This window comes from Mesoplodon densirostris, chromosome 5, assembly GCF_025265405.1.
Source record: "Mesoplodon densirostris isolate mMesDen1 chromosome 5, mMesDen1 primary haplotype, whole genome shotgun sequence".
Classification (NCBI taxonomy): domain Eukaryota; kingdom Metazoa; phylum Chordata; class Mammalia; order Artiodactyla; family Ziphiidae; genus Mesoplodon; species Mesoplodon densirostris.
In genome coordinates this window covers 105,369,835-105,378,171 of record NC_082665.1, presented here as the reverse complement: position 1 = coordinate 105,378,171, position 8,337 = coordinate 105,369,835, and positions in this window count along the sequence as shown.

Below are 8,337 nucleotides of genomic sequence, written 5' to 3'. Positions count from 1 at the left end.
TAACTACTACATGCACAGAATGTGAAAGTTTTCTAAGGGAAACGAAAAATTATTGAATTGGATCCGTACTTTTTATTTCCAGGCTCATTAACAAATCTGTAACTTGCTTAGAGACGTGAGGAAAAGAAAGTTTAGCTCACTGGTTCACAAACTTTAGTGTATCTAAGTTTTTTAGTTTACTTATTTTTAAGGTAACAACTTTAGTCCTACTTCTGGAGATTCTGAATTGGTTCAGTAGGGCCAGAGCTCCAAAAGAAAAGGAGCCACCCATGTGATCTAGATCTAGCAGAGAACAGTAGTTCAAAGTCCCTGAGTCACGAATGAACTTGGCAAGTTTGAGGAATGGAAGGTAAGGCAGTGAAGTGGCAGCACAGTGGCTGAGGAGCAGAGTGCCATGAGATGAGAAGAGAGGCAGGCAGGAGGCACATCACGTATGATTTTGTGAACTAACACAAGGAGTCTGAATTCCTAAGTGCAATGAGACACCTTTGGAGATTTTAAAACAGGGAAGAAAAAATTTTTGAGTTTTGCTTTTAAAAGATGACTGGCTACTGTGTGGAGAATGGTTTCCAGGGAGTTAGGAGATTGCTGTCTAGAGGTGATGTTCCTTTGAACTAGTGTGACAGTGATAGAAGAGGGGTTGGCAGACTAAGGATATATTTTAAAGGTGGCATCAAATAATTTAATGATGGGTTGTATGTTGGGGGAGGGAAGGAAATATGTCTAGTTGGAACAATTGTGTGGATGATGGTGTCATTTATCATAATGGGAGACAATTAGATTAGAAATGGGGGGGGGAATCAAGTATTCTGTTGTTAGACATGAATGTTTCTTATTCTCTCAAACAAGTAAAAATAAGTAATGCCCCAAAGTATAGCCAGATAGTTTTAGTGCTTCCAATCTGGGGGCTATGAGCATTTTTGGGTAGGACAATTCTACATTGGATCTCAGAGCTGTACATTTTACCACAGGAAATGAAAAACTGCCCCCCCCACATGTGATGATCTAAATTGCACACACATATTTTTAAATGCCAGGTAGGGTAGTTCTACTACAGGTTGTACCTCTGGTGTACCTTTGCTCGTGCAAGGGGTCTTTACATCCTTACATGTATCTTTTCTCAGGCAATGGACACTAAAAAATACAACTTATACCGTAAATTCTGTAAATTTTTTATATTAAAGTTCTTATAAAAGATTTTGCATTATGAACTGGCACCTTAGTCCAGTCTACTTTGTCCAGGCCAGTTCATTCTATTATTCTCATTCTTAATTATCCTTCTTATGCCACCACTGTGAATCCACAATTAATTTTACATTTTTACTAACAAGAAATTTAAAATATTGGAAAATGTACCATATAAAAATCACAATCTAGTTACACTTGTTAGTCTTTGAGAAAGTACAGACCTGGAAAGAATGAAGCATGTTGGAAATGGTAAAATTAGATAAATATAAAATGCTTTAAAAATTTTTATTTCTTTAAAATAATTCTGTTTAAAGCAAAAAGTGTTTAGTTGGGCTTATAAGATGTAAAAGTAAAATACATGACAATAGTACGAAGGATTGGATGAGGAATAAATGGAATTTTACTGTTGGAAGATTCTTATAAATGAAGTGATATAATAAATACAGACTGGTTCAATGTAAAGATCATGGATTATAAATCATAGGAGTTGCCACTGAAAACAGGTATGAGCAAAAAGCTAAAATAGGAGATTGAATGCTAAAAAATAATCCAAATGAAGGCAGAAAAGGAATAAGAAAGGCACAAGAAGAGATGGAATAGAGAAGAAAGAGCAAGATGGAAAGTTTAAATACAAATATATCAATAATTATATTGAACATCAATGGGCTTAAACATTCCAATTAAAAGAGGCTGTTGGAACAGATAAAAAGCAAGACCCAAGTAGAGGCTTTATACAAGAGTCATGCTTTAAATATAAAGACACAGATGGGCTAGAAGTAAAAGGATAGAAAAAGATGTACCATGTAAACAAGCATAAGAAAAGTGTGGCTGTGTTAATATAAGGTATAAAAGGACATTTCACATTGATAAAAGGATCAATTTCATCAAAATGTAATCCTAAATGTGTATGCACCTAATGTACTTTCAAAATGTATGAAGCAAAACATGACAGAAATGGGCAAATCCACAATTACTGTTGGAGATTTTACTACTCATTCAGTAATTGATAGACTTGATCAAAAGCCACACACACACACACATGTATACATACACACACATGTATGAATATAGATTTGAAAATCACAACTAATTGATGTTTATAGAACATATTCAGCAACTGTAGAATACTAATTCTATAGCTGTTACATGCTACACATTGTATAGTGCACTTGGTGGAATTTCGACTGGGATTACATTGAATGTGTAGATCAATTTAGGAAGAACTGAAATCTTGACAATATTGAGTCTTCCTATCCATGAACATGGAATAACTCTCCATTTATTTAGATCTTTGATTTCATTCATTAGATCCTCATATAGATTGTATGCATATTTTGTTAGATTTACACCTAGTATTTTTTTTGAGGTCCTAATGTAAATGGTATTGTGTTTTTAGTTTCAAGTCTCACTTGCTCATTGCTGGTAAATAAAAAAGTGGTTGACTTTTGTATGTTAACCTTCAACCTACAAACTTGTTATAATCAATTATTAGTTCCAGGAGTTTTTTTTTTTTTTTTTAATTCTTTTTTTCTTTTTTTCTTGTCTTGTTGCATTAGCTGGAACTTCCAGTGTAATGTTGAAAGGAGTAGTGGGAGGAGATATCTTTGTCTTGTACCTGATCTTAGTAGGAAAGCTTTGATTTTGCACTGTTAAGTATGTTAGCTGTAGGTTTTTATAGATATTCTTTATCAAGCTGAGGAAATTCCTCTCTATTCCTAGTTTACTCGGTGTTGGATTTTGTCAAATGCTTTTTCTGCATCTGTTGATAGGATCATGTAATTTTTCTTCTTTAGCCTTTTTTGTTTGTTTTTTGTTTTTTGGGGCATGAGGCACAGCTTGCAGGATCTTAGTTCCCTGACCAGGGATCAAATCCGTGCCCCCTGCAGTGGAAGCACGAGTCCTAACTAGTGAACTGCCAGGGAATTCCCTGGCCTGTTGATGTGACATTGATTTTTTCTTTCAGTTTTATTAAGATATAATTTACATACAGCACTATATAAGTTGAAGGTGTACAGCATAATGGCCTGACTTTGACTTCATTAATTGATTTTCAAATGTTGAACCAGCCTTGCATACCTGGGATAAATATTGGATTTGATTTACTGATTATATATATATATATATATATATATACACAAACACACACACACACACACACATGCATATTTATTTGTTTTACCATTTTTATAAACATTTGAACAAATTTGACATATAACGTGTAAACTTAAGGTGCACAGTGTTACTTTGATACATTTATATATTGTAATATTGTTATAGTGATTTATCACATTACATAATTTTAGTACAATATTATTATCTATGTTCATTATACTGTGCATTAGATCTCTTTGGCTTATGACTACATGCTACAAGCTTGTATCCTTAAACACCATCAATCTTATCCCCCTGTCCCCCAATCCCCTAATAACTACCATTTTACTCTTTTCTTAAACAGGTTTGACTTTTTTAGATTCTATGTATAAGTGATATTGTACTATTTGTCTTCCTCTGTCTGACTTATCTCGCTTAGCACAATAAGCTCAAGATCCATTGAAGTTGTTGCAAGTGGCATGATATCCTTTCTCATGGCTGAATAATATTCCATTGTGTATATGTACCATATCTTTTTTTATCCATTCATCCATTGATGGGCATTTGGGTTGTTTCCATATCTTTGCTATTGTGAATGATGCTGCATTTAACAAGGAGTGCATTTTTCTTGTCAGAATCCTGTTTTCATTTCCTTTGGGTATATACCAAGAAGTGGAATTGCTGGATCAAATGTTAGATCTATTTTTAATTTTTTAAGGAAACTCCATACTGTTTTCCATAGTGGTTGGACCAATTTATATCCCCACCAACAATGTATTAGGGTTTTCTTTTTACCACACCCCCACTAGCACCTTTTTTCTCTTGTCTTCTTGATGATAGCTATTCTAACGTGTGACATATCTTACTGTGGTTTTGATTTCCATTTCCCTGATGACTAGTGACGTTAAACATCTTTTCATGTGCTTGTTGACTATTTTGATGCCCTATTTGGAAAAATGTCTATTTAATTCTGCCCATTTGTTAATTAGATTTTTGTTATTTTTTTAACATCTTTATTGGAGTATAATTGCTTTACAATATTGTGTTAGTTTCTGCTGTATAACAAAGTGAATCAGCTATATGTATACATATATCCCCATATCCCCTCCCTCTTGCATCTCTCACCCTCCATGTCCCACCCTTCCTATCCCACCCTTCTAGGTGGTCAGAAAACACCAAGCTGATCTCCCCATACAATGCAACTGCTTCCCACTAGCTATCTGTTTTACATTTGGTAGTGTATATATGTTGATGTTACTCTCTCACTTTGTCTCAGCTTACCCTTCCCCCTCCCCGTTTCCTCAAGTCCATTCTCTATGTTTGTTTGTTTGTTTGTTTGTTTTTACGGTACGCAGGCCTCTCACTATTGTGGCCTTCTCCTGTTGCGGAGCACAGGCTCCAGACGCGCAGACTCAGCGGCCATGGCTCACGGGCCTAGCCGCTCCACAGCATGTGGGATCTTCCTGGACCGGGGCACGAACCCGTGTCCCCTGCATCGGCAGGCGGACTCTCAACCACTGCGCCACCAGGGAAGCCCCCATTCTCTATGTTTGTGTCTTTATTCCTGTCCTGTCCCTAGGTTCTTTTTTAGATTCCATATATATGTGTTAGCATATGGTATATGTTTTTCTCTTTCTAACTTACTTCACTCTGTATGACAGACTCTGGGTCCATCCACCTCACTACAAATAACTCAATTTCATTTCTTTTTATGGCTGAGTAATATTACATTGTATATGTGTGCGATTTTTGTTATTGTTAAGTTGTATGATCCCTTTATATATTTTGGATATTAACCCCTTATCTGATATATGGTTTGCAGTTTTTTTTCTCCCATTCTGTAGGTTATTTTTCATTTTGTTCTTTTTGCTGTGTAGAAGATTTTGAGTTAGATGTGGTCCCATGTGTTGATTTTTGCTTTTATTGTTTGTGCTTTTGCTGTCATGTCCTGAAAATTGTTGCCAAGACAAATATTGATGAACATCTTCTCTACATTTTCTTCTAGGAGTTTTATGGTATCAAGTCTGATGTTTAAGTCTTTGATCCATTTTGAGTTTATTATTATTATTATTTTGCCCACATGGCATGTGGGATCTTAGTTCCCTGACGAGGGATCAAACCCATGCCACCTGCAGTGGAAGCACAAAGTCTTTTTTTTTTTTTTTAATTTAGGCTGTGCTCTGTCTTAGCTGTGGCACATGGGATCTTCGTTGCGCCATGTGGGATGTTTAGTTGCAGCATGTGGGATCTTTTAGTTGCAGCATGCGGACTTCATAGTTGTGGCATGTGGACTCTTAGTTGCAGCATGCATTTGGGATCTAGTTCCCTGACCAGGGGAAAAACTGAGGCCCCCTGCATTGGGAGCATGAAGTCTTACCGACTGGACCACCAGGGAAGTCCCAGAAGTGCGGAGTCTTAACCATTCGACTGCCAGGGAAGTCCCTCAAATTTGTTTGTTTTTGAGTGATGTGAGATAGGGGACTAATTTCATTGCTCTACATGTGTTTCTCCAGTTTTCTCAGCACCATTTGTTGAAAAGACTATCCTTTCCACATTTGGTGTTCTTGGCTCCCTTGTGGAGTACTACTTGACCATGTATGCTGAGGTTTAATTCTGGGTTTTCTATTCTGTTCCACTGGTTGATGTGTCTATTTTTGTGCCAGTAGCATACTGCTTTTATTACTATGCTTTGTAGTATAGTTTGAAACCTGGAAGCATGATACCTCTGGCTTTTTTCTTTTTTTTTCATTATTGCTTGGCTATTTAGGGTCTTTTGTGGTCTTACATAAATTCTAGGATGATTTCTTCTATTTCTGTAAAGAATATCATTGATATTTTGATGGGGATTGCATTAAATCTGTAGATGTATTTGGGTGTTATGGCCATTTTAACAATATTCTTCCAAGCTATGAACATGGGATGTCTTTCTATTTGTTTCTCTTTGCAGTCTTGAAGTTTTTCATTGTACAGATCTTCCTTGGTTAACTTTATTCCTAAGTGTTTTATTTTTTTCAATGTTATTGTAAATGAGATAGTTTTCTTTCTTTTTCAGATGTTTCATCATAAGTGTAAAGGAATGCAACTGATTTTTGTATGTTGATTTTGTATTGTCACTTTACTGAAATTGTTAATATCAGCAATTTTTTGACTGACTCTTTGGGATTTTCTATATGTAAATTCATATCAGCAAATGATGACAATTTTACTTCTTCCCTTCTGATTTGGATGCCTTTCATTACTTTTTTTTTTTTTTTTTTTTTTTTTTTCCAGTACGCAGGCCTCTCACTGTTGTGGCCTTTCCTGTTACGGAGCACAGGCTCCGGATGCGCAGGCTCAGCGGCCATGGCTCACGGGCCAAGCCGCTCCACGGCATGTGGGATCCTCCCGGACCGGGGCATGAACCCGTGTCCCCTGCATCGGCAGGCAGGACTCCCAACAACTGCGCCACCAGGGAAGCCCCATTATTTTGTTTTGCTTAATTGCTCTAGCTAGTATAGTAATTCCATTATGATATTGAATAGAAGTGGTGAGAACGGGCATCCTTGTCTTGTTCCTGATCTTAGAGGAAACGCTTTCAATTTTTCTCCACTGGGTATAATAATATTAGCTGTGGGTTTGTCATATATGGCCTTAATTAAGTTCCTTCTATACCCAATCTGTTAAGGGCTTTTTTTCTTTTCAATCAGAATTATTGATCTTTTGTTATCCTTACCTGGTTTTGCTATCAAGGTTATGCTGATTTTGTAGAATGAGTTTGGAAGTGTTTCTATTCCTTGATATTTGGAATTTTGAGGAAGATTGGTATTAATTCTTCTTTAAATGTTTGGTAGCAATCTCCAGAAGCCATTTGGTCCTGGAGTTTTCTGTGTTGGGAGTTTGTTGATTACTGATTCAATCTCTTTACTTACTGTTGGTCTGTTTAGATTTTCTGTTTCTTCCTGCTTCAGTCTTGGTAGGTTTGTGTTTCTAGAAATATATCTATTTTGTCTAGGTTATGTAATTTGTGGCACATAACTGTTCATAATAGTGTCTTATGATCCTCTGTATCTCTGCAATATCAGCTGTCACATCTCTTTTCATTTCTAATTTTATTTATCTTTTTCTTCTTAGTCTAGCTAAAGGTTTGTTAATTTTTGTTATCTTTTCAGAGAACCAGCCCTTAGTTTTGCTTATTCTTTCTATTGTTTTTCTGGTCTCTATTTTGTCTACTTTCACTCTAATCTGTATTATTTCCTTCTGCTAACTTTGGGCTTGATTTGTTCTTCTTTTTCTGGTACATTTAAGTTAGGTTATTTATTTGAGATCTCTCTAATTTCTTTTTTATATATAAATTTATTATTTTATTTTTAAAATTTTTGGCTGCATTGGGTCTTCGTTGCTGTGTGCGGGCTTTCTCTAGTTGTGGCGAGCGGGGGCTACTCTTCGTTGTGGTGCGCAGGCTTCTCGTTGCAGTGACTTCTCTTGTTGCAGTGCATGGGCTCTAGGCACATGGGCTTCAGTAGGTGTGGCATGTGGGCTCAGTAGTTGTGGCTCACGGGCTCTACAGCAAAGGCTCAGTAGTTGTGGCGCACAGGCTTAGTTGCTCCATGGCATGTGGGATCTTCCCGGACCAGGGCTCGAAACCACGTGCCCTGCGTTGGCAGGTGGGTTCTTAACCACTGCGCCACCAGGGAAGCCCTCTAATTTCTTAATATGTATTTATTGCTATAAACTTTCCTCTCTGTTTTTGCTGTATCCCACCATATTTGATAGGTTGTATTTTCCATTTTCATTGTTTTGAGTTTTTTGTTTTTTGTTTTTTTTTGGCTGCTCCACATGTTTTGTGGGATCTTAGTTCCCCCACCAGGGATTGAACCTTCACCCTTGGCAGTGAAAGTGCGAAGTCCTAACCACTGGACCACCAGGGAATTCCCAGAGATAATTTTACATTTCCCTTTTGATTTCTTCTTTGACCCATTGTGCTGTTTAGTTTCCACATATTTGTAGGTCTTCTTTCTTTCTTTTTGTTGATTTCTAGTTTCATACACTTTTGGTCAGAAAAGGTAGCTGGTATGATTT